At 39.8% G+C, this 9,224-nt stretch overlaps 1 pseudogene; it reads left to right on the plus strand.

The window, feature by feature from the left end:
* The first annotated feature begins 6,795 nt into the window (after positions 1-6,795).
* The window catches only part of LOC144708307 (uncharacterized), a 2,657-nt pseudogene continuing 228 nt past the window's right edge, over positions 6,796-9,224 (plus strand).

The raw sequence follows: 9,224 nt of genomic DNA on the forward strand, positions 1-9,224 counted from the left end.
GGTGGGTCCTTAGCAATTTGGACTCCCCTCCCTCATTCCCCTCTTGCCTTTTCTTTTTATGTCTTAATTTCCCTTTATCTTGTAATAGGGGGCCATTATATACGGTTCCCCACAGAGAGAGAGAGAGATAGATAGATAAATAGATAGATAAAGTGAGAGTGAGAGAGTGAGAGAGAGAGAGAGGAGAGAGGGTGAGAGTGAGTGTGAGAGTGTGTGAGAGAGAGGAGAGAGGGTGAGAGTGAGTGTGAGAGAGAGAGAGAGGGAGGGAGGGAGGGAGAGAGAGAGAAAGAGAGAGCGAGAGAGGGAGGGAGGGAGAGAGAGAGAGAGAGAGAGAGAGAGAGAGAGAGAGAGAGAGAGAGAGAGAGAGAGAGAGAGAGAGAGAGAGAGAGAGAGAGAGAGAGAGAGAGAGAGAGAGAGAGAGAGAGAGAGAGAGAGAGAGAGAGAGAGAGAGAGAGAGAGTGAGAGGGTGGGGGAGAGTGAGAGAGAGAGAGTGAGTGAGAGGAGGGAGGAGGAAGGAGAGAGAGAGAGAGAGTAAGGGAGAGAGGAAGAGGGAGAGAGAGAGAAAGAGAGAGAGAGAGAGAGTAAGGGAGGGAGGGAAGGGGAGAGGGAGAGAGAGAGAGAGGAAGGGGAGAGGGAGGGAGGGAGGGAGGGAGGAAGGGAAAGAGGGAGGGAGGGAGGGAGGGAGAGAGAGAGAGTTAGAGAAAGTGCACATCCTACACCCTCGCGCCTTTCGCATACGAAATACTTGCTTCGGTCATTCTGTTCTGATTAAATGTCATAATCTCTCTCTCTCCCACTTTCCTTTTTTCTCTTACTTTCTTTCTGTTTTTTCCCCCTCTTTATCCTCTTTCTCTTACTCACTCTCTCGCTCTTTCTCTATCTAACTCACACTCTCTTTCTCACTCTCCCTCACTCTATCTTGATTCCTACTCCCTCCATTTCTCTCTTTCACTCTCTCACTGTCCATCTATCCTCTTTCTCTCTCTCTCTCTCTCTCTTCCTTTCTCTCAGTTTATCGCTCTTTCTATTTCTCTTTCTATTTCTCCTCTCTCTTTCCTCACAATCCGTCTCGCCCTCTCCTCTCCTCTCTCTCACTCTCGCTGTAAGAGTCAGACCTTGCTCAGGAGAGAACAATAGAAGGAGAAGAAGGGAGACAGAAAAAAAATTAGAAGAGAGAAGAGAGAAAAGACAGAGAGAGAGGAACACAGTGAAAGATGCTTAAAGATCTCTTATTTCCTCAATAATTTTTCTTTAACATTAGTTCATATTTATATAGGTTTTAGTTTGTTACATATAGTTATTCTGTTTAAATCATAGCTGATGTCAGACGTCGTCGGGGACGTCGTCCGGTCGACATCGAATATGATGGTTTGGTGCCGATAAGTGATGATGGTGTCGAACGTCGACGATGTCGTCGTCTGACGGATGAACCCTAACGGGTCGATGTAACTGCTGTTGAACTAAGAGGGGGTGAATTAGTTCCACTTCTTTTTATTTATATAGATTCCTTGTTTAAATCTCTCTTACTTCACTCAAAGGACAATAAATTTTTACCCTGCTTCGGGGGACTAATGTGCCCTTACTGCAGCCGCACCTTGCCTCAGGAGTCGCCCTGACTCCACTAATCACTTCGGCAAATGCATAGCGAGAAAAAAAACAACTGTTCGCGATGTACAATCGCTCGCACTAATCTCGAGTAATCACACTAAACACTTGCTCGGTGCCGACGTCTCCCTCGACCTCAATCAAGTGCCTTCTCAGCTTCCAGATGCGTTCTGAGCCTCCCCCTCAGTCCACTCTGTGCTGACAAAGTCCTCACGTCTCTGGCCTCCTTCCCGTGTCCAAGTGGATGTGATATTCCTCCCTTTAGTGCACTTCCCTGAAAGTCAATATGATGAAAATATCTTTGTTGACCTTAGGTCAACTTTTCTCCTAACCCTAGTTTTCTTCTGAATTCTATTTTCCCACTTTCAAGTCACAAATAGTGTATCAAATGTCAGTCAATGCCAACTACCAATAGATTTAATCAAATCCAGTCAAAATATAAAATAATATCAACTGGTAATAAATCTGCTCAATTGTGATATAATAGTCCGATAAGAACAATTGATGTTTACTAATATCAGAAATATTCAAAGTAGACAATCAGATCAATCAAAATTAAAAGATCAATTGTCTTAACTCAAATCAAATGTGATTAACAAATATCAATTCAAATAAAGCAATTATAGTAATTCTGATTGAATGTGATTTAGCAGATATCAAACTAAATTAGACAATTCAACTGTGTAAATCCTGATTGAATGTGATTTAGCAGATATCAAACTAAATCAAACAATTCAACTGTGTAAATCCTGATCGAATGTGATTTAGGAGATATCAGTTCACATAAAACGTTTATATCAATTCTGATCCAATATATATATAGGAGATATCAAATGCATTTGAAGATCTAAATTAATATATTCAAGAAATCGATTTGGATAGTTATTTAGATTTCATACAATCCAAAATTCAAATTCAAATTCAAATGTAAGAGATGAATGGATAATTTCGAATTGAATTTTTTATATCTGAAGAACACTGATTTTCAAGAAATTTATTAAAAACCAATCAGAATTAGGGGCCTGAAATTAGTCCAATATTTAGAAATCAAATTCAAAACTGATTTGAATTTATCAATGAATTCAAATCGATTTAAAGCTGTCAATAGATTCAAAAATCAAGAAGTCAAAGAAAGTTTTTTATATGATTTCAAATAATAGCAAAATTCAAAATCAAATTTAATTTTATATCAAGTAATCATGTAGTAAAAGTGATTTAATCTTTGATCTATATCAATCATGATTTCAATTAGATTTTAGATTTGATTTCACACAATCAAGAAACCAAAATTAATTTGTTATTTAGATTTCAAAAATTCAAGATCAAAATCTAATTTTCAAATTATGAATGATTAAATTTCAATGTGAGATTCTAACTTCTGAAAATCAAAGAATTTCAAGAACCTTCACATCAATTTCAAAAATCAAGAAGTCAAATAATAGCAAAATTCAAAATCGAATTTAATTTTATATCAAGTAATTATGAAGTAAAAGTGATTTAATCTTTGATCTATATCAATCAAGATTTCAATTAGATTTTAGATTTGATTTCACACAATCAAGAAACCAAAATTAATTTGTTATTTAGATTTCAAAAATTCAAGATCAAAATCTAATTTTCAAATTATGAATGATTAAATTTCAATTTGAGATTCTAACTTCTGAAAATCAAAGAATTTCAAGAACCTTCAAATCAATTTCAAAAATCAAGAAGTCAAAGAAGTTTGTTATATGATTTCAAATAATAGCAAAATTCAAAATCGAATTGAATTTTCTATCAAGTAATTATGTAGTAAAAGTTATTTAATCTTTGATCTATATCAATCAAGATTTCAATTAGATTTTAGATTTGATTTCACACAATCAAGAAACCAAAATTAATTTGTTATTCAGATTTCAAAAATTCAAGATCAAAATCTATTTTTCAAATTATGAATGATTAAATTTCGATTTGAGATTCTAACTTCTGAAAATCAAAGAATTTCAAGAACCTTCAAATCAATTTCAAAAATCAAGAAGTCCCTCCTTCCAGTTCTTCCTTCTCTTGCTCTCTTCTCCTTCCCTATTTCTTTTCTCTCTCGGCGGAGGAAAGGGAGACCAGAAAAAAACTTCTTCTTCGTTAATCCCTGGTCTAAGGGGGCTAGGGCGCCCCCCTCTTCCCTTATAAAGGGGAAGAGGTCAATGGCCCCCCGTAGTGGGTCAACAAAACAAGAAAGGATCCATTAGGGGCCCTTATAGAATGGGCCCCCCATTACGAAGAAATAAAAGGGGAAATAGAAAGTATAAAGAGAAAAAGGGAAAGGGGAAAGGACTAGGGTTCCCTTCCCATTATGACAAAGACGGACATATGTGACGCGTTGCGAATGTGACGAAAACAAAAATGACGAATATGGAAAAAACGAAACATGACATTAAACAATGAAAATCAAAAACGATAATCGAGCACCTTTACCCCACCGTCGATGATGGTGGCGGGTGGCGCGGACGACGTCGTCAACGAACTTTGATGACATGCGCCATCAGCATGTCTGTATTTTCACTGTTTGTGTTCGTCATGTGTTCACGTTCGCCATGCCCGTGTTCGTCGTGTCGTATTTGAGTTCATCGTGTGAAAGATGGTTTGTGTCTTTATTTTCTTGTTTCTTTGTTTTGTTTTAAAGTGGCTCCCATGTATAAGCAGTGGCAGAGACAAGGGGGGGCTGGGGGGCGCCCAGCCCCCCCTAGCGAAAATTTCCTGAAGAAATTTAGTAGGGGGGACCAACCCCTATTAAATTTATTCAGGTCGGGGGAGAGCTTCTCTGTTTCTCTTTCGAGAGAGAAAGAGAGAGGGAAAGCGAGAGAGGGAGAGGAAAGGAGCGCCCGCCCGAATCCCCGCCAGAGCCCTGCTGAATCCCCGCCAAAGCCCTGCAGAATCCCCGCTAGGGGCCCATCGGATCCCCGCCAGAGCCTCACCGGAGGCCAGCCGCAGCACCCCTAACCCCTCTCTGCCATTGATGAGAACCTAGCGCCGGCGGCCATCTCCGCGGAAGCATCGGTGGAGTACGTCGCTTCCGGTGATCTACAGCCTTTGGACGATCTTGAGAAGAAGCTCGAGGTAGGGTCTGAGTGAATTTTTTCGTGATTTTTCCGTGAATCAGTTATCACATCAAATCATACTGCTAGAGCTGCTAATTAGATTCAGTGATGCTTTATCTCAAAACCTTAATGATTGACTACACTACCCTAATGACAATTATAACCAACTATTTGTTTAAGCTAATCCACCACTGCTCAGGCTTTGTTGCATAGAAATTCCAAAGATATTTTAACTATTCATATGTGAACCGTAAGTCCTTTAGTAATGCGTTCACTAAAACACCGCAAGTTGGTGAACACGAGAAGGCAGACTGATTGAACTTTTGTTTTTTACTGAACTTCAATTTTTAAAAAGATTAAATGCCTAACTAGTATTCTCCTTCCTCTTGATGTCCCACCAGTTGCTCCCCAGATAACAGAAACAAAGAAAGGCTTACGAGGGTTGAGAAGCTGCATGGCAAACTTTCTGACTCAACATAAACTGAGCTAAATCATAAAAACGTCTAAAATGGGGTTTCACTGGTATCTTCATTTATGAGTCAATTACAAGTTTTATTTTTACAGTTGTAAAATTGTACTATAAACTTCATATTTGAATTTTCACTATATTTATGCAGATATTTTTTTATCAAAAATATGGGATACGTTCAGGATTTGTCCTTTTGATTTCAAAGAAAATAAAACTAAAGTACAATTCATACGTGGAATCAAAATGCTGCACATAAAATGTCTTGAAGCTTAATGTGGTATTAGAGCAATCGTAGTGGGGAGCTATTTTCTGAGATTAATAAATCACACAACTGCTAATTACATCATACATATGGCATTTTCAAGGACTATACTAGGTTTCATGTCTACTAAACTTCGTGTGCAACGGGATGACCACTTTTTCTACATATCAAGAGCAGATACAAAGAACTAAATAACAACAATACTAAGACTACCACCCACTAAGCCAACTGGCTCAGTCTGGATAAAACCTATTGGTCAACAGTTGTCTATGAGTCTCCCTATGCAGCCAACCTGTTGGTCAAGCTCTTAGTCATTGTTTCATTTTTATTTCACTCGAGATAATTTCGATATTAGATATTTTGTTTTCTTGTTTTATCAAAAAGGTATTATTCATCTTAGGTCTCTTTGGTGCAAGAAAGAAACTGGAAAATTCCTTCATTACTTCCGTTATTTGAACAAAATTTCCAAAAGAGGTCGAGGAAGAACTCTGGAAATATGATGTTTTCCAAGTGACTTCACGCTATAATTGTAAAAGGAAGGAAATAATCATTGCCAGAGATGAGGCCAAAAAGTTCAAACCTTGATTGAACCATTGAAATAGCCTCAAAATCACCACCTGGCTAGCTAATATTGATAAATAATTAAAGGTTACTTCAGGATGAATCAACTGTCCAGTAGATATAAACACCTTTCTCTTCCACCCGAGAATGGTCCTAAAGCAGTCATCTCCTCTTCTTATCATTCGTCGCACTAAAGTTGGCTCTCTCTCTCTGCCTATCCATCCATCCATCTATCTATCCATCTATCTATCTATCTACTTGAACGTAATTACGCGCTATCCGGCGATTATAGATGTCACTGATACATAATCTTGTTGAATTCCGCAGACATTGTTGGAGGACTTGAGATCTAATGATTGGCTGAAGCTGTGCAATGCCCTAAATAACGTGCGTCGCCTCGTTTTGCATCACTCCTCTTTGATGACTCCGATTCTGTAAGTAAAACCACTCCTCTCGTTTACATTATTTCATGATTATCGTTTAAATGTTTCTGAAATGATTATGGTTTAAATGTTGTCAAACTTCTCTTTGATCAAAGAATCATAAAGATCTGTAAGAGAAACAGTTTTGCAGCTCGTGGTTGACTGGTTGCAAAATACTTTTTCAATGATTTTGAAATAAGGGATGGCTTTGATGAAAGAATCATCAATCTGGGTATCCAAAATTATCCACTGCATTATTAATATTATTATATTCCAGTTTTTTGTCAGATCGTCATCCAATTTCATTTTGATTATTCTATGCGAGTTCAATTTTGAACTATGAATCTCATTTGAATTGTTATATTCCTGATAGCTGCCTCGCTCTTGCTCTATTATGTTGCCATGAATTCCTGCAGCCTATCTCAAGAGGAATCACTGATTAATCTCAAGAAAGATTTGGATGATCTGGGATTTGATCACAACAATCTCTTGTCTTTTGCTTCCAGCCAGCCTGACGTTTGTCAGCATGCTCTCACTTTGATCGACTCTTATCTTGAGAACTTCAGCACTTGTGGCATCGCCTTACTATACAAAAGCATCTGCGGACATGTTCCCCAATGGAAAAAGGAAGGCATAGATCAGAAAACAGGTTGCAGTCCTCAATCACTAGCTTCTTTTTCAAAAGACAGAAAACAGAGCATCCTTTGGCACCAATTACTGAAACACCAGCTGACGGTGCCACATTGCTGCCCACTGCAGAATCAGAAGTTGTTGTTCCTATCTCTCCCATCGCCTACAATCCAATTTCAACTGAGGATGGCTTGGAACGAGATCCTGGAATGAGGAATTTGATTCACAGCCAATCTGTCAGCGAAGAGACTCTTATTGACAAGTACCTAGAGCTCGGCCCCTTCCAGCCTCGCTTATCAAAGTATCCGGTCAACTTGAAGACAGGCAGGTCTTTTTCTGCGAGTTGGTTTCAGCGCTTCGCGTGGTTAGAGTACTCCATTGCTAATGACATCGCATTCTGCTTTGTGTGCTATCTGTTCAGTCCTTCAAAACAGACAGCTCGCTCAAGCTCTCAATTCATCACAGGTGGTTTTAAGTGATGGAAAAATGCTGTGGAGAAAAACAAAGGCCTCATTCAGCACAACTCTATCCACCACAGCGATGCGATTGCCACTATGGAAAAATGAAAGGCTAAAGTCTTGCCTTGCATTCTAAGTCTCTTAGATGGTGACCAGAAATCAGCACAAGCTGCCCAAGTTGTCGCCACTGCCAAGGTGGTTCTTCATCTGGCATTACAAGGCCTGGCCTTCCGTAGTCACCAAGAAAGCCACGAATCTTTGAATAGAGGCAATTTTCTTGAAACATTAGATTTCTTGGTACACAATGACTCAGATCTCCGAAAGTCAATTACATGCCTGCCTAAGAATGCAAAATATACATCTCCCGATGTCCAGAAGGAGATGACAAAAGCTATTGCAGATATTGTAAGACAAACAATCAGGGAAGAGCTCGGTGATGGATATTTCTGCTTGGTTGTTGATGAAGCCAGATGTGAGGCCAGGAAGGAATGGATGAGCGTCGTTCTGCATTTCGTCGATCAGCATGGAGAAATTTGTGAGAGGTTCGCAGGCACCATTCACGATGAAGATACAAGATCTGAGACGTTATTTCAGCATCTTCTGGGATTCGTTCACTGTTTTGGCTTGGAATTAAACGTCTCCGCGGGCAAGCTTACGCCGGTGCCTCGAACATGAGAGGTGAATTCAATGGTTTACAGGCCCTTGTTCGATCTCATGTTCCATTTGCCTTTTATGTTCACTGTTTCACTCACCGGCTGAACCTTGTCATTGTTGCCGTGGCAACTGAGGTTCATTCTATCGCCCAGTTCTTCTGTTCAGTCCAACATATCTTCAACATTTGCGGAGCATCATGCAAACGGAACGATGTGCTTCGGAGCTCTCATGCTGAATTTATCCAAAAAGCCATTGAATTAGGGGACGGTGTTACTGGTAAGGGGCAAAATCAGATGAGAAGTCTTGGTTCGATTTCTTCCACGAGATGGAACTGCAGATTGTCGGCATTGAAATCCATTGCTAATTTGTTTTCTGCAATCTGCGATGTTCTTGAAATGGTTGCTGAAGATGCTGTTGCACTTGAAAAACGTGTCGAGGCTGATCATCTTCTAGAGAAGATCTCATCATTTGAGTTCACGTTTGGTTTGATGCTGATGACAGAAGTTTTGACCGTTACTGTCGCTCTCGACGCTTCAGAAGAAAGACCAAGACTTAGTGAATGCATGCGAGATGATTAAGTCTGCAAAGTTGGAAATTCAGTCTGTTAGAGATGAGGGGTTACCAGGCATTCTTGATAGGTCAGTGGCATTCTCCTTTTTGCATGGTATTGTAGTCCCGCCATTAGATGAACAGTGGCAACCATCTGGAAGACGCATGCGTGGCAGACCGCCTCAAAGTCTCGAACTATCCTACAAAGATCATTATCAGCTGGAGGTTTTCATTCCAGCTATTGACCAACTCCGTTCTGAACTTGATTGTCAGTTCAATGAGACTGTGGGTGCGTTAATGGACTTAGCATCATGTCTGCAACCGAATGACAACTTCCATCGTTTCGATTGCCAGAAAATCTTTCGCCTTGCAAAAGTGTACTCAGAAGATTTCTCGGGCGTTGATCGCTTGGGTTTGGAATCAGAACTCCTTTCCTTTAAGTCCACTCTCATATCCCATCCGGATTTCAGAATCGAACTTAAGTCAATCGCTGATCTGCTTCCCATCATCATCAAGAGCGAACTTAGTGTCAACTTTCCT

Source organism: Wolffia australiana, chromosome 10 (genome assembly GCF_029677425.1).
Source record: "Wolffia australiana isolate 7733 chromosome 10, ASM2967742v1".
NCBI classification, from domain to species: domain Eukaryota; kingdom Viridiplantae; phylum Streptophyta; class Magnoliopsida; order Alismatales; family Araceae; genus Wolffia; species Wolffia australiana.